The sequence below is a fragment of the Tamandua tetradactyla genome, chromosome 6 (genome assembly GCF_023851605.1).
Source record: "Tamandua tetradactyla isolate mTamTet1 chromosome 6, mTamTet1.pri, whole genome shotgun sequence".
In the NCBI taxonomy this organism is placed as follows: Eukaryota; Metazoa; Chordata; class Mammalia; order Pilosa; family Myrmecophagidae; genus Tamandua; species Tamandua tetradactyla.
The window spans coordinates 145276175-145303970 of record NC_135332.1 but is presented as its reverse complement, the minus strand read 5'-3'; the positions used below and the strand labels follow the sequence as shown (position 1 = coordinate 145303970).

The 27796-nt window shown below is 43.0% G+C and overlaps 1 long non-coding RNA gene across 1 annotated transcript in view; it reads left to right on the top strand.

The window, feature by feature from the left end:
- Nucleotides 1-27796, top strand: part of LOC143686408 (uncharacterized) — a 65495-nt gene that overhangs the window by 26491 nt on the left and 11208 nt on the right. The window contains exon 2 of the long non-coding RNA XR_013177124.1: nucleotides 5689-5826. This is a non-coding gene — a long non-coding RNA (uncharacterized LOC143686408). The remainder of the gene's footprint in view (nucleotides 1-5688; nucleotides 5827-27796) is intronic.

Below are 27796 nucleotides of genomic sequence, written 5' to 3'. Positions count from 1 at the left end.
TAAAGTTCCCCAGATGGTTCACACAAGAGCCAAGGTTGAGAATCATGATTTTGAGGGAGAACCTGAGCGCTCTGCAGAGAAAGGGTGGAGAGGGAGGAGGACAGTTGGGGAGCACTCTCCTCTTCCCTCCTCCCCCAGGAACTAATCCCCCCACGACGAAGACACCCACCCTTCTAACCATGCAGGTTAGCAGCCATCTTGTGTGGCATCTTAATACTCTAGAGGATGGGTTCCCACTCCCAGTATAGAAGCTTATCGAGAATGTTACAAATGGCAGCACTCCCCCTGAGAGGAGTTCTTCCCCCATCTCATTAACCTCTTAGTGCTCTTTTAATATCTCTTATACATTGGCTTCCCATAAAATTAGAATAAAAAGCCAAACTTCTTTCTGGAGACTACACAGCCCCTGCAAACCCCTGCTCCCCGGGCTCCACACTTCCTCTTTACCGCCCTCCACTCAGCCAGCTCCTGCCACTGGGAGTACAGCTCTCTCCATCCACCTGCTCTTCTTTCAGGTTTTCCCATGGCTTGCCCATTCCCATCATTCGGGATTCAGACCACACCCACACCTCAGAGAACCTCCCCTGCCCACCCTGACCAGGACACGTCTCTCCTTCTCTCCCGGGCACTGTGTCCCATTACTCTGTTTCATTTTCTTCATAGGACTTAGTGCTATATGAAATTTGTCAGTTTATATGTTTATTGCCCATTTCCTCCAACAGCAGTACAAGCTCCCTGGAGAGAGGGATTTTGTGTGTCAGGAAACTGCAGCTACATTTTTATGGCTTGAAACATAATAGGTGCTCAGTAAACAGGTTGAGTGAATGAAGGGGGTCAGGACTTCTGCTTTAATTTATTTCTCCCAGCTCTGTAATTTACTTACTCTGTGAGCTTGGGTTAGTACTTCAGCCTCCCCAAGACTAAATTTTCCCGCTATAAATGTAGGAAAATACCTTTCCAGGCTTTTTTCCCCAGAGCTGTCATCATGGTCCAGTGAAATTTTGATGGCTTTAGGCTGAAATGTGCTCCGCAATGTGGGGGCAGCTATTGTCATGTCTGCATTTCAAACGGGTCTTGACTCAATGTAATGGCTCACATGTACAATAGTAGGTCTGGTGAGAGTTGGGATATTTTGAGGATAGGGATATTTTGAGGGGTTTGTACACATATACCCAAGGACCTTAAGTTCTGCTGTATAAGCAGTTATCATCTCTGGCTACACCCAGAACCAGCCAGTGGCTTCTATCCATGACACCCATGACAAAGGTTCTGCAATTTCTTGGGGTGCTTTGAGTGAAATATACATCAACTGAACCAAGAATGGTAGTGTCACAGCCAAGGAGATGTTCCCCTTCAAGAGAACATGCTGGGAGCCTAGGTAACTGATAGCTCCCTGCCACACACGTTTGTCTCCTCCATTGCATTGATGCCAAGACCATGCTTTCTTGGGCCCTCTCCCAGACAGTGACCAAGCACTGCAGAGGTTCCAGAGCTGGGCCGTTCCTGCACAGCATGCACTCCTCCAAATGGCAACCTTCACTTGGGGTCTTCTCAATGGCTTGGCCCTGACCTTCTCAGAACTGCATTGCAGATTGAGGTTATTCCCATTTAGGCCTCTGTTTTTAGTTTGTAAGCTGCTGGTATGTGATATGCCAAAAATGGAACAGCTTCTAAAAGGAACTTATTAACTTGCGAGTTTACAGTTCTAAGGCCATGAAAATGTCCAAATTGAGGCAAGCCTATAAAAATGTACAAATTAAGGCATCCAGGGAAAGATATCTTGGTTCAAGAAGGCTGATGATGTTCAGGGTTTCTCTCTCAGCTGGAAATAGCAATGTCTGCTAGCCTTCTCTCCTGGAATCTTCAGCGGCTTCCCCGGGGCTCTGTCAGTTCTGGTGGTTCTGGTCACTCTGTTGGCTCTGTAACTTTTTCCAAAATGGTTCCCTCTTAAAGGGCTCCAGTAAACAACCTCACCTTGAATGGGTGGAGATGCAACTCCATAGAAACCATCTGATCAAAAGTTACCACCCACAATTAGGTGGGTCACATCTCTGTGAAAACAGCCAAAAAGGTCTCACCCAGCAATATTGAATAAGGATTAAAGGACATGACTTTCCTGGGGCACATAGTAGCTTCAAACTGGCACAGCCTCCTTCCTTCCTCTTTCCTCTCACAGGGGTCAGACATTCATTATGATCTAAAACCTCTCCCTGCCTACTCCTGATTCCTCCCCTTTATCCCTTACAGGTGTTTCCCTCAATAAATCTCTGGTACATCTAATCCTGTCTTGCAGTATGCTTCTCAGAAGACTCAAATTGATGTAGTAAAAGAGTTGGAGATTCCCCTTGTGGCCATAACCTCCTTGTTTCAATTTAGACCCTGTACAGCTTGCAAATTATAAAATTTTAATAAAGGCATAATCGATTAGGATGCACCCTGTCTCCTCTTTTAATGGAGTCTGGAGTAAGCTTGCCTGATGGAATACATATTGCTCTCCTAGTTCAGGATTGAGTAAGGCTTCTTGGTGGAGAAGAGCCAGGGAAATCACAGAAACACATACTTTGGGAAGTCCCCCTTTCTAGAATCTCCACTGGAAATATCCATTGTTGTCCTTGAGGACAATTTGTCCTATGAGAAAAGAGGAATTTGGCAGAGAGGATTGGAAATGAAGACAAACTTGACAAGTAGAGTCAATCAATGATAGAGTGCAAGAAGAAGTGGTGGGGGGCAGGGTGAGAGAGAGGAAATAGCAATGTGCTTAGGAGGAAAATGTGCCTAGTGGACAGGATCCAGGAATAATCCCCACTTGTCTCTGAAAGTATTCTGTAAGCCTCTAACTACAGTAGGTACTGCTTGGAAAAGTTGTCCAGAGCAAGTGAAATACAAGACCAGAGGATAGGGGAAGGGGGTTCCCAAAGAAGATGGGTCTCCTTGTCTCTACCATAGACTTCCTATGAAGGTTATGCCTCTTAAAACCAAGTCAGGAAACAGTCATTTAGACTCATCCCTTTCTTTTGTCTACAGAGAAACAGAAGCCCAGAGATGTGGTATGACTTGCTTAAGATGACACAGCAAGTTAGCAACAATTATGGATGGAATTAGAAACCAATGCTCTTGTTCCAGACCTGTTCCCTTTCTACTACCCAATGTCACCCTCACCCTGCCAAAGAATTTATCAATTCTGTGTCAGCTTAGTGGCTATGTCAGCTCAAATATAAGCCATTAAGCTGACAAGGTCAGAGTAACCTAATCAAGCAGATGTCTGGACAAGAGTAGGGTTAAGGAGATGTGTAAAACTTCCTGTCTGAAGAAGGTGGGACCAAGGCGACTTCTCTGTTATTTCTGCGAAGCCATCATTTACACATATCATTATTATTTGTATTTACTCATGGATATTTAAATCTGTCATTGATAAATGTTCTACTACAAAGGCAACATAGAGAGGTGGAAAAAGCATGAGGTTTGGAGCTAGACAAATCTGGGATTGAAGCCCTGGCTCCTACAGCAAGATCTTGGACAAGTTTAAATAATCTTTTGGAGCCTCAGTTTCTTCGTCTGTAAAGTGAAGATAGCTTTAATCTTAAAGTTATTTTGAGGATTAGAAATGATATAAGTGAAGCACCTAGGCAGTGCCTGGCACATAGTTGGTGCTCAATAATTGCAGGAATGATAGAAGGGTAATAATACTTGCCCTTAAGACCCTTAAGGATTTATGATGCTTGTGACCATGAAGAAACAATGAACTGCTCTGCTATTGGTAAGGAAATCAGAAGAAGAAATAAGTGTGTGTAGAATTAATCCCCAAAGATTTTTTAAGTGAGGGGGGAACTTGCCTTGGAACTTAAGGGATAGGGAATCGACTGGGAAGATGGAGGCAGGGAGAGTATATATGAGGAGGGGATACCAGTATGAGCAAAGAAGCAGACATGGGAATAAGAATTAGGGACATGCTGAGCTCTCAATCTCGGGGCTCACCCCTATGAAGCTTATCCTTGCAAAGGAGAGGCTAAGCCTACTGATAATTACGCCTAAGAGTCACCCCCAGAGAACCTCTTTTGTTGTTCATATGTGGCCTCTCTCTCTAAGCCAACTCAGCAGTTGAGCTCACTGCCCTCCCCCCTACGTGGGACATGACTCTGAGGGGTTAAATCTTCCTCACAACATGGGACATGACTCCTAGGATGAGCCAGAACCTGGCATCATGTGAATGAGAAAGCCTTCTTGACCAAAAGGGGGAAGAGAGAAATGAAAAAAAATAAAGTCTCACTGGCTAAGAGATTTCAAACAGAGTTGAGAGGTTTATTCTGGAGGTTGTTCTTATGCATTATATAGATATCCCTTTTTAGTTTATGGTGTATTGGAGTGACTAGAGGAAAGTACCCGAAACTGCTGAACTGTGTTCCGGTAGCCTTGATTCTTAAAGAAGACTGTATAACTACGTAGCTTTTACGATGTGACTGTGTGAGTGTGAAAACCTTGAGTCTGATGCTCCTTTTATCCAGGGTATGGATAGATGAGTCAAAATAAATAAATAAATAATAGATGGTGATAAAGGATGAAAATTGGGTAGATTCAAACACTGTGGTTCAATTAGAGGGAAAGGTAAGGGGTATGGGTTGTATGAGTTCTTTTTATTTCTTTTTCTGGAGTGATGCAAATCCACTCCAGATCATGGTGAAGAATATACAACTATGTGATATTGTGAGCCATTGATTGTGTAATATGGTTGGACTGTACATTATGGATACCTCTCAATAAAAATATATATTAAAAAAGAAGAATTAGGGACCCTGAGCTGTTGGGAGTACACTCTTTGGGGTAGCATTAGGTTGGTAGGAGGTAACTCACTGGAGTGGCAGAAGAAGCTTTAGAAACCAGTTTTACTAGATGGATTTTTACTGCTCCAGTGAGAAGGGAATTATGCAGAGATACAGCTTCTGTGTGCTTTATGAATTCTGGCAATGGTTACTTTTTTTTTTTTTTTTTTTACATGGGCAGGCACCGGGAATTGAACCCGGGTCCTCGGGCATGGCAGGCAAGCATTCTTACCTGCTGAGCCACTGTGGCCCGGTTACTTATTCTTGATGTGAACTCTGAGCTGGTTTAAGAACTGAGGGAGTCAACCTCGGCTTTTCCCATTTTCATATCTCTGGCCTATTACTCCAGACTTTTAGAGGTGGAGAAATTGAGAACCAAATTAATTAAATGACTTCCCCAAAGACACACAGTGGGGATTTAGGAGAGTTGGAATTTGAACCCCAATCTTTTGAACCCCAAAAGTCTCTCTTCTTTATGGTTTCATATTTCTTTTGATTCTCCATAGTGCTCAATAGAGGACTGGGTAGATAGATAATAAATATTTTGAAAAATGCAATAAACCTATAACTGCCATTCAGATAAATTGCAAGAGACCCAACGCTGGTTTCTCAACACTGAGTGCACCTTTGAATCACTTGGGGAGCTTTAAAAAAGAAATATTGATCCCCAGGCTACAATCTACCACTTAAATCAGAATCTCAGGGGGCCAGGGCCGGGGCATCAGCATTTGTTAAAGCTCCCCAGGTGATTGCAGTATGCAGCCAGGATTATGAATTATTGAACCAGGAGCATTTAGCACACCTGGCCCAACCCTGCATCTGCATCTCTCAGAAGTGCTCTTGAGTGACATGCCATCTGTGTAATCCACAGGCTCTTCTGTGCGGGCCTCCTCTGCAGGCGGCTTCTGCTTCCCTCTTTCTCCGCCATCTTGCTTCTTGATTTGGTTTTCATCCCTGGGGTGCTGACTCATTAATCCTCCTGGAACAATCAAAGAAGACCTAACCGTGGGTGAGCCATCTGGAGTTCTTCTTTGGTTAACTTGGACTCTCGGGAGGATGAGGGAAAGTGGGAAATGACTAATACTTCAGATGAAAGGCAAACATTTATTTATTCAAAAAGATTTGTTTTATTTGGGGCTGTAACTTTTTCTCCTGCTTCTTATTGGATCCAGATGGTCTGTTTTCTTTTCCCATCTCCCCCCATCTCCCAAGGTCCACACTCACCCCTATAAATAGCAAGGCATAGACTCCATGCTACTCTTATTCCAGTTCAGAAAGTGAACAGTGTTTTGTCAACAATGTCCATCTATAAAAGGCTTAATGTAGACTAAAGAGCTAACTTACACAGCACAGCAACTTGTGGAGAGGTACTCTTTTCTACCCTTTTAACGATAAGGTAGTAGAAGAATCTGATCAATAGCCAAATGTTTATTCAATACCTGTTTTATATAAGACAGAGATGCTGTTAGAAGCTCTGTCTGGAACACTTTCTGGGGTCAGACATCCACCCCACAGCTATAATGGGTTGTTGCTGTGGATGGCTCTGAACTCCTGCCCTCTGGAGGAGTACCCTTGACCAATAGGTGCCCTCTTAACCAGGAAGTGGTGGCTTTTGGAGTGGTCCATTGCCCAGGACTGACTGGAGGGAGAAAAACTTGGCTCTAAATATCAAAAGCTTCCAAGACTGAGATCATAGGGTTTGTACCATAAACCAAGAGTCAGTTGCCCATTTTTGTAAATAAAGTTTTGTTGGAATGCTGCCACACCCATTAATTTGTATATTGTCTAGGTTGCTTCATGCTACAATAGCAGAGTTGAATAGTTGCAACAGAGACCATATGTCTTGCAAAACCAAAAATATTTACTATTTGGCTCTTCATAGCAAAAGTTTGCAAGTCCTTGCCATAAACCATAGAGGAAGGGAAATGAGGGGTGATGATGGAAGATCTGTCACACACACACACACACACACACACACACACACACACACACATGCACATGCCACCCAGAAGGAGATGAATGTTCTACCAGCTGGTAGGAAAGAAGAAAATCATTAAAATTATGATTAATTTATCTCCTAGCTCAGAAATGAGGATATAACAAAGTTATGTTCAGTTATAGGGAACTTCCATTTTTGCATTTCTGAATTATCTATAAAAGCTACATCTGCTGGGAGTAATTTGGCAGAACCATGAGGGGAAGAAGGGGACAAAATGAGAAGGAAAGAATTTGTGGGTTCCATTGCAGAGGGCCTCACCCTTGGAGGGCCAGGGACCATGTCTGTCCCAGCTGGGTGTCTAACTCACATGCAGAGCAGGGTTTCAGCACATGCTAGCTGCTTAATGAAGGTTTGCTAGTATTATCTAAGTTACTGGGATTTTTTTTCCCTCTGTGTAAAACACTGCTATGGGCTATATCCATATATCTCTCTATATATTTAATTTCAAATTCAATAAACACGTCCATTTCACAGATGCAAACCTGGGACTCAGAACCTTCAAGGGTTCTGGGCCCTCAGACTTATGAAGTCTGTTGAAGGGCTGCAGCTCTAGTGACAGGCCTGAGGAACAATGTAGTGTGTAGGCCAGGCCCAGCCCTGCCCACAGAATATTCAAAGGTTCTGAGTCTCAGGTTTAACTAGCATGTGTCTAGTTAAGTGGATTATCAGAGAACAGAAGATGTGTCTGGCTGAATAAACACTAGGCTAAGCATTTGGGCCTTTCTCTGCCAAGTTATGGTAAGCTGTTGGAGATTTTGAAAAGAGGACTATCCCTGATGAAAAGAGGGTAAATTCTGAGTAGAGCGGATTGAAATTATTTTGTTTATATAGCTGTCTTTTCCAAACAAGCTGTGCTCTTAAAAATAAGGAAAAATGTTTATTCCTCTATAACCCGGGTCACCTCATGGTCCATATAACCACCAGGTCATTCAAAAGAAACATGAGCTGATGTATTTTTTTTTTTTTTAACATCTCTATTGAGGTTTCTTGGTAAGAGAGAATTCCTAAACTTCTAAAAATCTTATCTCCATAAAAGTCCCACTTAGGACAGCACGGCAGCTGCCCTTTTTCTGTGGTTTTTCTCCCCAGACTCTCAAAAGATTTGCTGTGAAATTCAATGCTTGTTAGCTATTCATCCCACTTTTCTTGTTCCAACTTATTCTGCACTTTCCAATGTAAGATGATTTGAACTTTATAGGTTCCCCCCACCCCACCACACCCCCTCACCACCCTCTCCACCCTGGCCCTTGTCTTTCACTTCTTGGGTATCACTCTGCTCAAGTTAACCAAAGTCCTAAGGGCTGAGATGGAAAAAGCCAGTCCGTCTCTGGTGTGTTGCATTGGTGTATGCACAGGTGGAGGCAGTGAATACTTGGAATATTGGAGGCAGGTGGAAGGTGTATGTGCAGGTGGAGGCAGTGAATTCTTGGAACATTAAATTTTGTGTATGGGGTCTGACCTATTCCTTTGCATCCCCTGTGCTTGGTGGGAATGCCCAGCATATAGTAGGTGCTCAATAAATGTGTGTTGGATAATGAATGAATGGTGGGAAGGAGCCTGAAAATAGGATGGCCAATTAGGATCCATCAGTCATCTTTAGGTGGTCCAATGAGGTTTGGATGGGGTATAGAGAAGAAGAAATCAAAGGAAGTGAGTTAAGGGGGTGGGGGTGGGGGTGTTGGGAAGAGAAGACTGGCATGGGACTTGAATACCCATTGGCTCGGGAGGATGAAGAAGAGGAAGAAGTCAAAGATTCCTGACCACACAGCCAGGACACTAGGCTCAAGGGAGGTAATGGAGAACTTCCTCCACCTATCTGCAACATGGCGGGAAATGGAACAATCAATGGGCCGAAGGAGACGGTGCTGCCAAATGTAGCCATAAGGACTGTGCCACACACAACTCCAGGGGACGCTCCTCACCTGACAAGGTGCATGCTGAAACAACACTCTCAAGAGTCGTGCTGTGCTTCACCTGCACAGCCCTGTATAGCAGCTGGTTGTGGGGAGCAGTCCTAGGGGAAGTAGGTACAGCCCACAGCACCAAAGAAAACTCCCCAAAGGGGTACCATCCTTCTGAGAAGCCCCCTGAGAAAGGCCATTGAGAGGCAGCAGTCACTGGCTGCCTGAGTCTGTGAGTATCTCTGAAGTGAAAGGTGCTATGGACTTTCCAAATTGATGATCAGAGGCCAGGAGTCCTCCTGCAGGGGCATTTCTCAAGTGGATAGACAGCTAACCACAGAGTGAAACATGCCAAACCGACATTGGACGGAATGGGCATCCCTCACTTATGAAGTCTCTGTTGAAAGGCTGAAGCTCTAGTCACAGACCTGAGGGACAGTGTGGCTTGTAGACCAGGTCCAGCCCTGCCCACAGAAAGCCCTGGGGTAGGTATGAATGGGAAGTTCCAGTTCCTACACAGCTCAGGTGCCAATAAGGGGAAATTGTCCCAGGAATGACATTATAAGAGTTTCAAGGCCTGGGACCTCAACATTTACATGAGACTTGGTGAACTGGCCCCCAAAGTAGCAGAATTATTGTTTGATAAGGTAGTTTAAGTTGTTTCTGGGTGCTGATATCACTGAGGGTATAAAAAGCAGCCAGCCCACAGTTCTATGCTTCTCCAGCCTAGCTGGCATCTTATTCCACCTGGCTTGCCAAGACTACCAAACCTTGAGGAAATGGAGAACCTCCCCCACCTATCTGCACCAGAATTGCATTTAAATCCTTCACCCTTTGGAAGTAAACCAAAGTAAAAGGAACTTACACTGAGGAGGGTGAGTTAGTAGTGTACCACCTAGATCCCCCTTCAGTACTGAGACATTTATTCTCCTAGCCACTGGGGGTGGTAGAGGCTGATGGATCTCACTTAAGTCTTCAGGAATTGCCTTCAGCCTAAGAGAACTTTTTCACTCAAGGTCAGACCTCCCTACTGGGGGCAACCTGCCCCTGATGGCTGATGGAGCCAGTTCTGTCGATGGGCTAACACTGGAGGCATCCTGTGGTAGTTAGAGTCAGGTGTCAACTTGGCCAGGTGAAGGTTCCTAGTTCTGTTGCTGTGGACATGAGCCAGTGGTACATGAATCTCATCTGTTGCTGATTACATCTGCAGTCGGCTAGGAGGTGTGCCTGCTGCAATGAATGATGTCTGATTTAATTGGCTGGTGTTTAAATGAGAGACTCAACGTAGCACAGCCCAAGCAGCTCAGTATACCTCATCTCTGCACTTGCAGCTCAGCCCAGGCCTTTGGAGATGCAGAAAGGAATCACCCCGGGGAAAGTTGTTGGAACCCAGCAGCCTGGAGAGAAGGCCAGAAGAGATCACCCTGTGCCTTCCCACATAAGAAATAACCTCAGATGAAAGTTAGCTGCCTTTCCTTTGAAGAACCAACGAAATAAATCCCCTTTTATTAAAAGCCAATCCATCTCCGGTGTGTTACATTCTGGCAGCTAGCAAACTAGAACACATCCCAACTCCAGAGCTCCCTGTTGCAGTTCAGCGTCTCCCACTGCCAATTCTACTTCTCTCATCCTTGTCAGGCATTACTTTTCCCAGTTAACCTTCTAGTCTCAGAGTTCATATCCCAGGAATCCACCTATGATAATTAAATGCCCCACCCCCAGGTTGCTTTCTGTCTTTCTAAGAGATAAGCCCTGTCTTATCCTTCACACTTGTTCATTTTCTTCCCTCTCAATTGTTTCTGGGGGCATTTCCAGAGCATCTACCATGCCCTGCAGATTTAAGGCCCTACTACCCTCATCTTGGCCTTCCAACCAGTATTTGAGGTCTTCTAAAACCACCTGCCAAACCCATCAAACATTAAAAAAAAAAATCATCATTATAAATAGAGTTTGTCCCCTTCTTTGTTATCATAAAATCAATATGTATGTCTCACTATCAGAAGTTACTAGTGTATTATTACATAGAGGCTCTTTCTTCCCATTTACAAGGGAAATTCTGGCATAGTCCATTCAGTATCTTTCTCTTGTTTTCCTTACCTATCCACCCACTCCCTATACAGGGACTTCTATAAAATAAGGCTAATAAGTGGAGGGAACATTAAGTAGGGATGGGAGATTGCAACAAAATTGATATTGAGAAAGAAAAGACAATAGCAACTAAAAAAGAAGGGGGGTGGGCAGAAAAGAGACACAAAAGCTAAGTCAACTGCAGAGGTATGTCAGAAACTATGGATTGCCTAAACAATGGCAATCTTTAAACCATGGAACCCCTAATTTTTGATTGGGCATATGTCTTTACTGAGTAAAGACTGTATTTCCCAGCCACCTCTGCAGCTGGATGTGGTCATGTGACTATTGCTAGCCAATGAAATGTAAGGAAAATGTTGCATGAGAACTTCTTGGCAGTCTCCAGAAAAGACAGAGGCTGATCATCCTTGACCTCTTTTCTTCTCAGTCCCTTCCTCCTTGCTAGAATGACAACGAAATGGCCGTAATTTGAGCGATTATCTCAACCATGAAGTACTGAGACTGGCCCTTCAACTGAATAGGCCCTCAGTTCTCTGATAGGCCCTCAGTTCTCTGAACTCTCCCAAGCTGTATTTCAGTTAGACAAGTCAACAAATTACTTTTTTTTTTTTTTTTTACTTCATATAGTTTTCTATTCTTGTAACCAAGAGTTTCTATGCCTTTGTAACCAAAAAACTTTATCAGTACATGCCATGCTCAACAAAAAGTAGTGACTAGAGTGGAGGGAAAATTCTTTACCAGACCCCCAAAGATGAGCTGTTCTAAACCTTAAATCGCAATAACAGGATAAATATTAATTAGGTAACTTAGATTTGTATAGTAAATTCATTTTGTAAAGCATATTCAGACACATGGTATTTTCGATTATCTTTAAGTTTATTTTTTGATGATGTGAAATCTGATTTTTTCCTTCCACAGTCCAGATTTACTCTTATTCTTTTCATTTTAATTTTATAAATAAAAAACAATGAGGAAATGACAGGGTCAGCAGAGTTGATCCGTCCCTGCTCTGGGCCCCTGTAGCTCACATGGTAGCGCTGTTATGGAACCTACACATCGTTGCTTTGTTTCCAGGCTTTTCTCTCACCAGCCTGTGCTTCCTCTGGGGGAAGGGGGCCGGGGCTGGGAGGGACAAATCTTTGCATCCTTGTGTCCCAAGTCCTCATACATTCCGTGTTTATTAATGAATAACTAAAAAATAATTATATCGGAGGCATATATATTGCTTTCCTTCTGAATTTCCTTGCCGCTAATAAGCAAGTTGTTTTATTAAAAAAGTTAAAAGTTAAAAAAAACTTTTTTATTTATAAAAAAGTTTTATTAAAAGAAAAAAAGCTTGTGGGGAGAGTGTTGGGTGGGGGAAGGAAGGGATCACCCATCGTCCCCTCTCCTAACAGGCGCCTGCCAAGTAGCAATTCCTTGACCTAGTCCCATATTCCAGATCTGGCTCCCATTATATAGGATGAGAAATTCAATAGTTAGTTCCCCGCCTGCTAAATGGGTTTTAGAAACTGTTTCCGATCAAATTCAAGAGAGAGAGCTGAATAAAAACCAGAAAATTGAGAAAAAGAGAGTTATCAAGCAGATCAGATACTTATATTTGTTTGTTGGTTCACACTTGCTTATCCACAAGGCTCAGAGAAACAGGTACCTAGAAACTAGATTATAGCATGAATGTGGAATCCCAAGATGGACAGGGAGCTTAGTGGATGAATCACAGTTACCAAACTATGCCTCTACCCAAATTCTAGACTACCTAGCAAACAGGCAGGGTGTGGGTTGTGTGGACCAGGGCCCTTTCCAGACACTTCCCTAGGCTTCCATGGCTGAACATTCCCCATCAGATGTATAGATTCTTTTTTTTTGTACAGCGAATACCGTCAGACAGCTGACTGTCACTTCTCCCTGTCTAAGAGAAAGTCTTTCTCTTTAAGGGTGACTTTGCTTATGTCTGTGTAGCCATTATGATTTTATTTCATAATTAAACTCTCTAAGGCAATCTTTGTTTCCTAATCATTTTTCTTCATTTGCTCATTGATTCCAAATAAATATAACACCCTAAACAGCTCAGTCCTACTTGGAGTTGCATTCAAATCAGCATGCTCTGAGCCCCATAGGAAATTAAAAGAAACTCCAGTCTTTGCTTAGGTGTCTCCCTAAACACTAAAGGGAGTCATAACCCACAGCGACACATCTCTGAGCTCCTTTGCTCTGCTCCCTCGTCTTCTTCTTGCAGATATTCCAGGGGGACCTGGCATCCCAAACCACAGACCCCGAGGCCCAGCCCGGGTGACTTCCCCCCTTCCTTTCTCCTTTCTAGTTTTCAGCTCCTTATTAGATAAATCAACTTGCCCTTTCCTCCTTCCTTTCACCTTATCCTCTTTCTACTCATCCCGCCTTGTAAAACACATTTCCACAGTGGATGGGAAAGGGTGAAAAGGGAGAACCTGGAAAGCTTGAAAAGGGCTGTTAACAAAAGCTTGTGCCCATCAGGCTCGCATCCAGCGGGCACAGTGTGGCCCTGAGGATAAAGTGGTGTCTGAGGCAGGACCCCTCAGAGCTTCCACGTTCTGGGAATAGAGACAAGTCGCCGGGTCCTACCCCAGCTGGAGGAAACTCTGCTGGAGAGATGGGTACCGGTAGAGGCAGAGGGAGAGGTGGAGTTCAGGGTGTGTGTTGAGGGCGGTGTGGATATATTACACACATCCCTATTGGCTGTATCACTATCAGGACTCGCTCAGCTGCACCTGGGAGTCAGGGAAGGGAAAGACCTTGGAGAGGAAAAGCTGCTAATTCTGGGGGTGTGAGTAGAAGTCGAGGCACTTCTGGGTAGAAGGAGAGCAGCCTTGCCCTAGTCAGGTGGAGAGATCCAGAACTCTGTATCTCCCTTCCAGCTATGGCAATAAGGAAAGGGGACACCAAGGGATGGGGAGGTCACAGCCGCTGGCCATGGGGGGCCAAATTGAAAGGAGTTACCTCCAGCCTCTTGGTCAGATGGGGGTGGTGAGCTGGAGAGATGTAGTATGCTCTGTGGGAGGGGAGGCACAGGCCCCCGGGGCTGGCTTGAGAGGGTGAAGGGGTCTCCCTGCCAAGTGGCAGCTCACCCTGCCCTGCCTCCCCAGTATACTGAGCCCTACACAGATATGCCATGGTTTAGTCTGTACCCTCCACTCTAACCTGCCAGTTTTTTGCCATACCAGTAATACGGCTATAAACATCCAGTATGTTAGCCTTGGTGCATTAGCTTCCATGGGGTAGATTCCCAGGAGCAGAATTGCTGAGTCAAAAATGTAAAAAAGTTAATTGTATAGTTGTCAGATTGCTTTCCAAAATACCTATAACCATTTGCAATTCCACCAGCAATGTGTGAGAGTTCCTTTTTTTCTACATCACTACCAACAAAGGTGTTTCAGCTATTGTTCTACTTTGCTAGCTGCTGGAATGCAATATACCAGAAACAGAATGGCTTTTAAAAAAGGGAATTTGATAAGCTGCTAGTTTACAGTTCTAAGGCCAAGAAAATGTCCCAGTTAAAACAAGTCTATAGAAATGTCCAATCAAAGGCATCCAGGGGAAAATACCTGGGTTCAAGAAGGCCGATGAAGTTCAGGGTTTCTCTCTCAAGTGAGAAGGCACATGACGAACACAGTCAGAGTTTCTCTCTCGGCTGGAAGGGCACATGGCGAACACGGCGTCATCTGCCAGCTTTCTCTTTTGGCTTCCTGGTTCCTGAAGCTCCCCAGGAGGCATTTTCCTTCATCTCCAGAGCGCTGGCTGGTGGACTTTCTGCTTCGTGATGCTGCAGCATTCTCTGCTCTCTCTGAATCTCCTCTTTCTCCAAAAGGTTTTCTCTTTTATAGGACTCCAGTAAACTAATCAAGACCCACCTGAATGGGTAGAGACAGGTCTCCACTTAATCCAGTTTAACAACCACTTTTGATTGAGTCACATCTCTGGGGAGATGATCTAATCACAGTTTCAAACAAATAGTGCTGAATAGGGATTAGAAGAAATGGCTGCCTTTATAAAATGAGATTAGGATTAAAACATGGCTTTGCTAGGGTACACACATCCTTTCAAACCAGCACAGCTATTTTTTAGTTTTTCCAGTCTGGCAGATATAAAGTTAGAGCTCTTGTTTACTTTGATTGGCATTTCCCTGATCTGTGGTGAGTTTGGTCATCCTTTCAGATGTGTGCTGTGATCCAGCCTGCTCTTCTCAGAGTTGCCTATTTAATTTCATTTTCTCTTCTTTTCCTTTCTCTCTTCTCTTCCCTTTCCTTCCCTTTTTCCCTTTCCTTCTTCCCTTCCCTTTATTTCTCCTCTTTCTCCTTCTTCATAATTAGAAAGATCTCTTTGTATAATATATATATAACACTCTGTTCTTTGCATTTCAAATATTTTTTCAAATTGGTTTATTTCTTTTAAAGATTAAACTTTTCAAAGAAACTAATACACATGTTAAAACAATGAGAACTAAAGAAAGGTTTATAATGAAGTCTCTGCATCCCATTCCCCTTCTCAGCTCCCAAAGATCTTCTTTGAAACTCTTTTGGTCATTGGTTTTAATTTCCTTGGCTGCTCAAGCAAATACCATGAAATGGGTTGGACTTAAGCAATGGAAATTTATTCATTCATGGTTTTGAGGCTGGGAAAATATCCAAATCAAGGCATCATCAAGGTAAATTTCTCCCAGGAGGCTGTGACATTGGGGGCTGGCTACTGGGTGATTTTTGGTTCCTCTGTCACATGACAAGGCACATGGTGGCATTTCCTGGTCGCTTCCTTCTCTTCCAGGTTCCATTTCAGCTTCTTGCATCTGTGGCTTTCTCTCTGTGTCTGAATTTTCTTCTGTTATAAAGGACTCCAGTAATAGGATTAAGACCCATCCTGACTGAGGTGGGTCACACCTTCTTAACTGAAGTAGACTCATCAAAAGTTCTTATTTACAGTGATTTTACACCAACAGGCAAGGATTAAATTTAAGAACATGTTTTCCTGGGGTAACATATAGCTTCAAACCACCACAGCCATTTCTTTAGCTGATTACCTCCATATTTCTAAGGGATATGTTTATTCCAATGTCCTGGGTTTATTCATCTCAGAAGTTATCTGTTGAGTTCATGCTGTAATAGATAGGGATTTAGGTAATTTTTCCCATCATACCCCCCTTTCAGTGTATTTTTTCACTATTTTTAGATCCTTTGTTGGCTGTCTTTGTAAAGTTAAGTTACATACTTTACTTCTTTGAGCACCAGCTATAGACATGGGGGCTTGACTTCCAACTTGGTAAATTGAGATCCTCACTGCCCCTGCCCTTTGCTTTGGCTTTCTTTTATTTTTTCTCCTTCAAAATTTTCCCATCTTCACTTTTACTTTTATTTTGTCAAGTAAGCTATACATTCTCTTCTATAACCTAACCATAGTTAAGTCATCTCTACATTGTCTGTAGATTGTTAGTTAAAATTTAATAAATTTTCAAAAGCTTACATGATAAAATTAAAAATCTTAGTGTTTATGAGAGAAAATACTTATATAAATGAGTGAACTAGAAAACTTAAAATAAAAAAGAAAATAAATGTGTGAATAACTTTTCATCAGTGTGGTACATTGGTGAAGAGGACAGACAAAGCGTATCATGTCAAATCCCAACTCTACCAGTCCCTTAGTTGTCTGGGTAGATTGTTTAACCTGTCTGAACCTCAGTTTCTTCATCTGTAAAAGGGAAATAATAATAGGACATAGTCAAGGATTGCCATGAGGAAGAAATGAGCTAATATGTGGGCCTGGAATATAGTAAGTACTGAATAAGTATTAGTATAGTAATTAGTATGTGAATATTTTTCGTTGCAGCATTATTAAGAAATTTTCTCTTTCTGGGAGTTTCTTAATGACTTCTTCCCTCCCTCCCTCCTTCCTACCCTCTCTCCTTTCTTTCTTCTTTCCTTTCATTCTTAGGCATTGTTTACCTTTACTTCATCCTTATGCTGTCCTGGCCTTCCAAGGATGGTATTGATTCTGTGAAATCCCTTTTTCCCTGGATGAACGTTCCTGGTGCCGCCATACCTGCTTCTGTCTGGACTGGCTGTTCCTTGGGCCATGGCCCAGCTCTCCTCCTGGGATTTCTCCTACTTCTCTCCGGTGTAAATCACAGTTTCTCCTGAATCTCATAGCTGCTATGTTCTTGTTTCACTTCTTCATTTTTCTAAAGAACATTTTCAAGTGCCTTTCTCAGAAAACTTTTTTTTCCCTGAGACCTAAATGTTGAACGCAATGCATGACTGAAATGTCTTTACTTTTTCCTTAGTCTAGAAGATGGTTTGGATGTTGTGCTGGTTTGAAGTTATTATGTACCCCAGAAAAGCCATGTCCTTTAATCTTCATTTAATATTGTTGGGTGGAACCTTTCTGATTATTTCCATGGAGAAATGACCCACCCAAATGGTCATTTTTGATTAGTACTTTTGATTAGATGGTTTCCATGGAGATGTGTCTCCACCATTCAAGGTGGGGTTGTTTCCTGGAGTCCTTTAAGAGGAAACCATTTTGGAAAATGCTTTAGAGCCACCAGAACTAACAGAGCCCATGCAGCCAGAGACCTCTGGAGCAGATGGAAAATGCCCCCAGGGAAGCCTTATGCAATCTGGAGAGAAAGCTAGCAGATGTCACCATGTGCCCTTCCAGCTGAGAGAGAAACCCTGAACTTCATTGGCCCTTTCTTTGGAGTTAAGGTACCTTTCCCTCAGTGCCTTAATTTGGACATTTTCATGGTCTTAGAACTGTAAATTTGCAACTTAATAAATTCTCCTTTTAAAAAGCCATTCCATTTCTGGTATATTGCATTCCGGCAGCTTACAAACTAGAACCATTGGGGAGAGAATTCCAGGTTGAAAATCTTTTTTTCCTCTCACAAATTTAGAGTGTTTCTCCTTTGCCTTCAAGTGTCTGGGCTGCTGATGAGATGCATGATAAAAGTCCCATTTTTGTTCTTTCTCTTTTGTTCTTTTCCTTCATTTCTGTACTTGTTCTGAAATTTCACCACGATATGCTTGGATATGGGCCTTTTAAAATGTGCTGTGCTGGCCACTTGGAGGACTCTTTCATTCTGAAGATTTATGTTTTTCATCTTGAGAAAGTTATTTTCTATGATTCATTTAATAATTTCCTACCCTTATTTTCCTTGTTTTCTATTTCTGGAACTCTTATTAGTCAGCTTGAATTCCACAGGGCAGGCAGGCAGTAAGGGAAGTAGAGGTAGGGTGGGGAAGAGCAAGGAGGAGCCAGAACCACAAGCAGGAGCTGGAACCCCCCAAGGACAGAGCAAAACCTGGGCCAGTTTTTGTTGCCTGACCCTAGCTGCATGGGTGTTTGCAGAAACCAGGGCCTTGGGTTACCAGGCTCATCTTGGGCCAGGAGTCAGAGAAGCAGTTGCAGGCCCAGCTGCTGCCTCATGCCACACGGTGAGCCAGCAGACAAGCGGCAATGTATGAGCAACAAATCTGCTGTGGCTTCACCTCCATTCTCTAAATCACTTACAAGGATCCCACGTGAGGCCTGTGCTAACATATGGGGAAGGGAGTTCTGGGAAACATAGTTCATCTTAGCTGACACATTACAAAACCATCATAGCTTCCTTTGAAAACTTTTTTTTTACAAAGACTCAAATAGCACTATGTGCCTGCTGCTGTTCTAAGCACTTTCCATATATTAACTCATTTAATTTTTAAATGCCCCTATGAGACAACTATTATTATTAACTCTCTTTTATAGGAGAAGCTGGGAACAGAGAGGGTAAGTAACCTTCTTAAGGTCACATGGGTGCTAAGTGACAAAACCAAGATTCAAACCCAGGGAGTCTGACTCCAGGATTTTATTGTCCCAACACTACTGTGCAAGGACAGGATTGCCCCCTAGCCACATGGATATTAAAAAGTGAAGACTGGTGAGCTGTGAAATTTTATGTGGGGAGTTGTTTGTTTATTTGATTGGTTGTGTTTTTATTTTGGTCTGCCCCAGTTGAAGCGATTCAATGAATATTTTGTTCTAAGGAATCTATGCATCTATAAATAGGAAGTCAAGAAGAGCTTGAAGAGCTTGCAATTTCACTCCCTTGGTTTTTCTGCTTTAATCTCACAAATGTAGCCACTGCCAGCAGAGCAAATGGGCTCCTAGGAGGAGGTGTGGGTGCTACCTCTGACCTCTTCCTGCTTCTCTGCAGCCTCTGGGCTCCCAGGGAGCTAAGTGCCACAGTCTGTGTAGCCATACAGAGTGCTGTGCCTCTTTCTATATTACAAACATTAGTTAATAAAATGTGCTTTGCCCTCTGGATGGATCCTGTAGCTTAGAGTTGAAAGCACAGGGTGTCTCTGTGTGTCAGCTATTGCCTGGGGTCTTCAACAGTGATCATTTTCTGCCTCAGCCAGCAGGCAGTCACAGAAAGGCCTGTACTTCCCTGTCCGTTGTACCATGGAGTCAGTCGGTCATTAGAACGGGTAAGGGAAGTCTGCTCACCTCCCAGAGTCTTTTAGCCCTCCGGTCCTCCTTGCCCTTGTTTGCTGAAGCTCTGGTTGCCCCCAAGAACCAAAGCCAGTGTGGGGATTCTTCTAGGACCCAGGGGCCAGCGCTTTCCCAGGGCACACAGCCACCTGCATTCTTGGGTCTCACTACGGAGGTCTCCGGTAGTATAGGACTAACTAGGGAAGCCTGTGGCCTGAAGCAGAGCAGAAGTTTCCAGCACAATCCCCAGGACCGAATCCTGGAGGAGGGGGTGGAGGGTGTTGAAACAGCACAACCTAACCCAGGAAATCCTTAGACCCCTGCCTGCTCACCAGCCTGCGGCTAGGAGCCCTGTGGCTTGGAGAGGCAGAGTGGGAGGTCCCTGTCAGTCCTCAGGTCAGTGGGGCACAAACTTGAACATGCAGCAGGACCACCAGCTTTACTTATTATACCCACCCCAGCCCTGTTTCTGGACCCCACCCCCAGGACTTCTGATTCAGTGGGTCTAGGGCTGAGACCGGAGCATTTGCATTTCTTAGAAATTCCTAGATGCTGCTGCCACTACTGCTAAGAATGCCTTGAGAACTGCTGCTTTATGTAACACCAACTTCTCCTCAGAGGCTTGGGAAAGCAGAGCAATGCTGCTACAAAGTGACTGCTAAATTTTGCTGCCATCCAGGCCCCGGTGCAACGTGGAGCTGTCCTTTCCTGCACTTGCCAAGCGCTGAGTTGGTCAGTGCTAGTAAAAGGCGCCTGGAAGCCAGGAGACAGATGCCCTGCCCAGGCCCCAGCCCTACTGTATGTCCTGATTCTCTACACAAAGCATTTGCTGTGGCACAAACTTGCTGACAAGCACCACCCTGGGTTTGGGGAATGAAGCAAATCATCATAACCGTTGGGCCTCTGGATTTCTAGCTTTGGAGACTGATGCAAAAACACATCCTGTTCCCCTAGCCAAACGATTCCATGGCCACTCTCACAGTCCTGCAGAGTAGAAGGTCCTGGAATGGGGCAAGGCCCGGCAGGAGGTGCAAGAACTGCTTCCTGTGCCAGCTGAGAGCAGCACTCCAGGGGCCCAGCTGATGAAGTGAGAATAAAGATACTCTAAGCTCCCTCAGGGAGCTCTACTCCTGCCACCTTACACAGTCTATGCCTCCCTCATATTCAAAACTCCAGCCAAGTGCACAGAACCGCAGAGGAGTGGCTTAAGGCCGGGCCTTCAAGGTTGTCAGCATTTGGGAAAAGGCTTTGGGGTGCAGGGCAGCTCCATTTTACACAGGTTCCCTTCTCAAAGCCTCCCCGGGCTCCCCATGGATTCTGCAGCCTTGGCTTTCATGTAGGGCCACGATGTCCTGCTGTTTTTTCTCCCTCCTTGTGCCACCACCTCTTCCCACCACAATGGACTTCCAGGGAAGAGCGAGGCATTTGTATATGCCAAGGGCTAATAATGGCCTCCTTGGTGTTTAAACCTCATCACATGCCTTAACCTGAGTCCCTGGACCAGATATGGATGAAAGAGTGGGGGCGTGGGGTCAGCATCTGATGAGGCATTCATCTCTTAGGTGCCCCCCAAACAGCACTGGAGTAAAACAAAGATGGTGCCAGTTAGACTCAGGCTTCCTCACACAGCCCTTTGCCTAAGTGGAAAAACCTAAATCTCCCTTGCTCTCAGCCTTCAATAAAACAAAAGGAAAATATTCCTCCCTGGGTCTATTTCTATCGAGTATTTTTGTATTTACCTAGCTAGTGGACAGCGACTAGAAATTGGCAGACAGAGGGAAAATTCATGGCGTTGTGCTGACTTCCAGAAATTAGTTTTTATTTAATTAAATGTTAAGTGGTCTCATGTATCTACTAGAAGTTTAGAAGACGAAAGTAAGGAATTAAAGAAGTAGGGGTTAGCGAGGATTCTGCATTATAGCCTAATGACTATCCACAGGCTGATTATTTCGTTAGCTTCACTGAAGGAGTCGGAAGGGTCATGAGAATTGTAGCTGATATGTATCGATGGCTTCCTTCCTGGCTCATTTATTCCCCCTGCCAACCCTGCGAGGAAGGAACTGTGACCACCCCCACTTCACGGGTGAGCTAACGAAGGCCTGAACTCTCAGGGAACTTGTTTGAGTTCCCGCAGAAGGGTCTGAACCTCAGACCACTATTAAGCCCCCACTGTGCGCCAGCAGCCTTGCTGAGCGCGCTCCAAACTCACTCAATCTTCAAACAAACGTCCGAAGTACTATTCCTGTTCCCTTTTAAGGAAACCAAACTGAAATAGAGAAAGATTACACAATTGCCCAAAGCCACCCAGCTGTTTAACGTCGGCGTGGGCATTGAACCCTGACGCTCCCACTCCTGGGTTCACACACTCAGCTCCCTCACTGGGCGTGACAGGACTGAAGGAGCCGCGTAAATGAGTCCCTACACAACCACTCTGGGGCCATGTGGAACATTTACAGGCAATTTCTGTTGGAGGATTTGGGTTTGTTTTTAAGATTCACAACCCAGCGATGCACAATTTCATTAGCCTTTCTGCCACCCTGCGCGACCACACGCCGCTTCGGCCGACAGCCACGGCGGACGCACCGCGCGCAGCGCTGGGCCGGGCGCTGGCGGCGCCGCGGTGGTGGCGGAGGAGCGGAAGCGCCGTCGGGCAGCCAGTCCCTCCCTCGTCGGTGGACCGGCACGCGCGTAAAAACCCCGGAGGACGCGACGGCCTGCGCTGGGCTGCGGAGCTCTGGGGAGGATTCCGAGGCTTTGGCTGGCGGGTGGGTTCCCCGGGTGGACGGGGGGGCAGGTGGTAAGGGGCGCTCTGCGGGCGAGGGGAGAAATGATGCAGGGCCGCGAGGCGCCTCGGCCCGCTGGCTCTTCTGCCGGCCCCGCACCGTAAGAAACGTGGGCCGAGCTGGTCTTCGCCGCCGGCGGGTCACGTGCCGCAGGAAGCTCGGTTTTCCCTGCCCTCCGCTGCCCTCTGCACCCACAAGAGTTGTGGGTGCCGCCTGGTCACACAGGGTCAGACCCTTCTCTCAGCATTTTCAGCCCCGTGTTGGAGGCATCCGGTCCTGGGGGTTCCCGCCCATCTCCCGACTGATGAGTAACTGTAGCTGACGCCCCAGCATTACATAAGAGGCTTACGAAACCCTGGGACAAGAAGGTAGGTGATCTGTGTATATAAATAGCCGAGAACCTCATTCCTGGGCTGCTGTAAGACTCAGAGACATCTAGTGGCAGGAAATTTTATCTGCAGTCCTGGAAGAGTCCAAGTAAGCGATTTTTAGAGTTTAATTTGTGAAACTTTGGTACATACCCAAATTGGGAGACTTTTGGTTAAATGACTTTGAAAGTAAACTATTGCTCTGTTTTTGTTTTTGTTTTTTTCATTTTTTAGCAGTATAATGTTGTCTTTAGCAAAAAGCACCACAAGCCTGACTTTCCCCCAATTTTAAATGTGCACACTTGCATATAATGTGTGAAAGAGGAACTGAGGATCCAGTGATTCTATTAATGTGATTAGGTTTTTCGTCAGTATCATAATTATTACTATCTAATCGGTCTTACGGGTGAACATATATTGATGAGCAGAATAATATCCTTAAAAAATGAACCAGTGTCCCACCGCCGCCACATCACTCACGTCCTGTTTTCTTTTGTCCTCTCCTCTCTGCACACTCTTTCACACTCCTTGCTTCAGAAAAGAAAAGAGATACAGAGCTAAAAAGGAGTCTTTCCCTGGCTTCTGAGTTTCAAAAAGCTTACTCCTTAAGGGAATATAAAGGACTTGGGACCAAATCAAATATGTATGTTTTAAATCAACTCTTCATTGAAGTATATAGTTTCAGAGAAGAGCAGAAGTCATCAGTGGTACAGTATGGTGTACCACCTGTGCACAAGGTGACCCCACCTGTGCAAGCATAAATCGAGTGGAAAACATCCCAGCCCCCTCACACCCCTCCTAGGTATTACCCACTCTCTTCTCCCCACAGGTAACCAGTATCCTGACTTCTAAGACTACAGATGAGGTGGTTGTTGTTTCTGCTTTTTAAATGTTTTGTCTGACTTGCGTTGTAAAATACGTATTCTGTATAGTGAGATTCATTCATGTTATTGCATATGGCAGTGTATTGTCTGAATGCACAATCATGATTCTACTTTTGATGGATGTTTGAGTTGTTTACAATTTGTGGCTATTAAGCATAATTTGAGGGGGTGCAAGGGTAGTTCAGTGGTAGAATCCTCACCTGCCACGTGGGAGACCCAGATTCGATTCCTGGCTCATGCATTTCCTACCCCCCCCCCAAATATATATATATTTAACAAACAGTGCTACGATAATGGAATTGTCACATGGAAAAAGAGTGAAATGTGGCCCCCACCATAGAGCATACAAAAAAAGAGACTAATTTGTCATGAACCATTCTCCGTTTGTACATATGTGTTCATTTCTTAGAGTATATAGTTAGGGGTAGAATTGTTGGGTTATCGGGGATATGTTTGTTCAACTCTAGTTGATACTGACAAATGGTTTTCCAAAGAAGCTAGACCTGTAATTTATACTTTCATCAGTATGTGAAAAAGTATACTGTTGTACTAAAGCCCCATTTGGTATTGGCAGTATTTTAAATTTTAGGTACTATAGTGGGCATGAAGTAGTATCATGTTGTACTTTTCATTACATTTCCCAGGTATAATAAGATTAAGCATCTTTTCATATGCTCACCAGCTATTTGGAGATTTTCTTTTGTAAAATAGTTGCTCAAGTCTCTTGCCCATTTTTCTGTTGGGTTGCCCATTTTTTTCTTACTGATTTATAGGGGTTCTTTGTATATTCTGGATTGAGTCCTTTTTATGTGCTACAAATATTTTTCCTTATTCTTGCTTTTTCACACTTTTTGAGATATATTATGAATTTTTCACACTCTTAAGAGTATCTTTTGTTGAGAAGAATTTCCTGATTTTTGGGCAGTCCAATTAAAAGTTGTTGAATTTATATTCATGAAGATTTTCTCCTATGATATATTCTAGAAACTTTTTTGTTTGACCTTTTGCATTTATATTTACAATCAACCTGAAATTGATTTTTGTGTATGGTATAAGGTAGGGGAGAGATTTTCATTTTTTCCCCATTGACCCAGCACTATTTATTGAAAAAATTGTCCTTTCCCCACGGCCCAGCCATGCCACTATTGTCATAAATTGAGAATTCATAAATGTGTAGGTCTGTTCCTGAACTCTCTGTCTTGTGCCATTGGTCTATTTGTCTAATCCTGTACTAACATTATACTGTCTTAATTAATGTACCTTTGTAATAAGACTTTCCATCTGATGGAATTTCTTTCAACATTCTTCTTTTTAATATTGTCTGTGGATACTCTTGGCCTTTTGCATTTCTATGTAAATTTTAGAATTATTTTTTTAATTTCCACACACACACAAAAAAACATGCCAGAATATTCAGTGCATTGGAGAATGCACTGAATCTATATATCAATTAGGGGAAATTTTACGTCTTTTAACTATTGAGTTTCCATCAAAGCACATATATATATATTTCCATTTATTTAGGTCTTTTCAAATTTCTTTCAGTAATGTTTCTTAGTTTCCTATAAGGGTTCTTCCACATATTTCATTGGATTTTTTCCTACTTGTATCTCTCACACACACACACACATACACACACACACTGTAGTCATTCATTCATTGATGTTAACTCATTTTTCAAGGTATAACCATCTTTTTTCCTGACTATAAAACTAATATATATATTTTTTCAAAATACAGAAAATATTTAAAGGTGTGAAAAATAAAGTAAAAAAATCATCTTGAGCCCACCACCCAGAGATGACCGACTGTTAATGCTTTGACCTATATCCCTTTAAACATCTTTTCTATGTCTGTCTGTATATACATTTAAGAAAATAATCATAGCATGTTAAGATGCTTTACATCCTATTTTCCCACTCAATAAATGTATAACCATTTCCATAATAACTTGGATATATATCATCATTTTTAATGGGTGCATAGTATTAAATTTATGAGTGAACCATAGCAAGTCACTTTTTTGAGGGGTATTTATGTGGGTTCTAATTTTTCACTATTGCAAACAGTATAATAAATGTCCTTGTGTATAGTCCTTTTGTTTGCCCAATTATTCTCCCAGGACAGTGATTTTCAAAGTGTTTTCCTTGGAGCCCTGGGATCCCTGGAAATGCCTGAGAAGCTTCCGCAGTGGTGAGGTGGAGGCCAAGCCTCAGGGATTCAGCCTCTGATACTGCTCCAGAGATCACAGCTTCATTTCCCCTCTGCTTTACTTGGTGCGAAAAAAAGAGTCCTATCATAACATGCAGCTGGAAATCTAGTGTGTTCGAATATAGTCAAAGAAAAATAAAATTGTTAGGTCTAAGGATATGTACGTTTAAAGATCTGATCCATATTGCCAAATGATTCCCCAGAGAGGGCAGAATAATCTACATTTCTAAAAATGGTCTGTGGATAACTAGACTCCACACCAACACTTTAAATATCTTTCTTTTGGGTGGGCCACAATGGCTCAGCAGGCAGAGTTCTTGCCTGGAGACCAGGGTTCAATTCCCGGTACCTGCCCATGGGAAAAAAAACCAAAACCTCAAGTATCTTTCTTTTAAGTTATATATTAATTTATAATTAGTAAAGTAAATTATAAATCTAATTAGTAAATTAAATTAATTATAAATAAAAATATATTAATTTATAATTAGTATTTTTATTAGTAATTGTCTTTGTTTCCTATTCCTACTATAATAAATTACCACCAACTTGGTGACTTAGAACAGCCAATTTTGTTATATGATAATTCTGAAGGTCAGAAGTTTGAAATCAGTCTCACTGGACTAAAATCAGAATGTTGGCAGGACTGCTTTCCTTTCTGGGGGCTCCAAGGGAAAATCTACTCATCACTTTTCCAATTTCTAGAGGCTACAGGCATTCCTTGGCTCATGGCCCCTTCCATCTTAAAAGCCAGCAATCAATTCACTCCAACCTCTTCCTGCACCATAGCATTTCCTTCTCTGACCTTGATGCTCCTGCTTCCCTCTTTCTCCTTTAAGGACCCTTGTGATTACACTTTGCCCACCTGGGTAATGCAGATGCTCTCTCCAATTCTAGATCCTTAACTTAATTACATCTGTAAGGTTTCTTTTGCCACGTAAGGTAACTGAGTCATAACTTTTGGGGCTTAGGATGGGGCAGGGCATTATTCCACTTACCACAGTAATAATATAGAACACTTCTTTTCTTCTAGCTGATCTGTTAAAAACTTCATACATTTTGGAGTTTTATACATTGTGCTTATTACATCTGTTGCAATAAATTTTTCAACATTTCTTTTAAAAAAAACTTTTCTTAAGCTATTAGGAAGAGTTTGGATTTTCATGTGGTCAAATCTGTGCTCTTATCCTTTATATTTTTTGTCTTTGATGATATGTTTAGCTTCCCAGGGCCTGCCTCACCTGAGATTCATAGTTATATACCTACATTTTCTTTTAAGACTTTTATGTATTAGTTTTATTTTACACTCGAATTTTAATCATTCTGTGATATAATTGGGGGTAAGATTGATTCCTTTTTCCCCCACCTAAAGTACTTTTGCTACCATTTTATTCTTCTTCGAACACAGCTTCAAACAGTCTCTAAGCTCCTAAGCCTCTAATCAGAGATTGAAGCCCTAAATCTGCCATTATCCAAATATTGGCCTGTTGTAACTCTTTTTTTTCTTCTTCCTTCCCTTCCTGTGCTACCTGTCAAAAGCTATTTTTTTGTGTATCTGGAAAATCCATTCATTCAATAGAGACTAAAAACTAAAGTCAACTACTTTTAAAAAATTTTTTTGTTGTATAATATAACATATATACAAAGCAAAGAAAGAAAAAAACAATAGTTTTCAAAGCACTCTTCAACAAGTAGTTACAGGACAGATCCCAGAGTTGATCATGGGCTACCATACCATCCTCTCAGATTTTTCCTTCTATCTGCTCCAGAACATTGGAGGCTAGAAGGAATAAATATTTTTTTTATCCTCACAACCAACTTTTTTCTATTTTGTGAAAAATAATATATATATATATATATATATATATATATATATATATATACACACACACAAAAATGATAAATTTCAAAGCACAGCACAGCAATTAGTTGTAGAACAGATTTCAGAGTATGGTATGGGTTACAGTTCCACAATTTTAGATTTTTACTTCTAGCTGCTCTAAGATACTGGAGACTAAGAGAAATATTAGTATAATGATTCAGCTATCATACTCGTTTGTTAAACCCTACTTTCTCTGTATAACTCCACCATTACCTTTGATCTTTCTCCCACTCTTTAGGGGTACTTGGTCTATGTCCATTCTAATTTTTTCATGTTGGAAGGAGCTATCAGTATGAGGTAGGGAGATGGAACTAGCTCATGTTCTGGAGAGGCTGGCCCCTCTGGGTTTTAGGACTTATCTGGTTCAGGG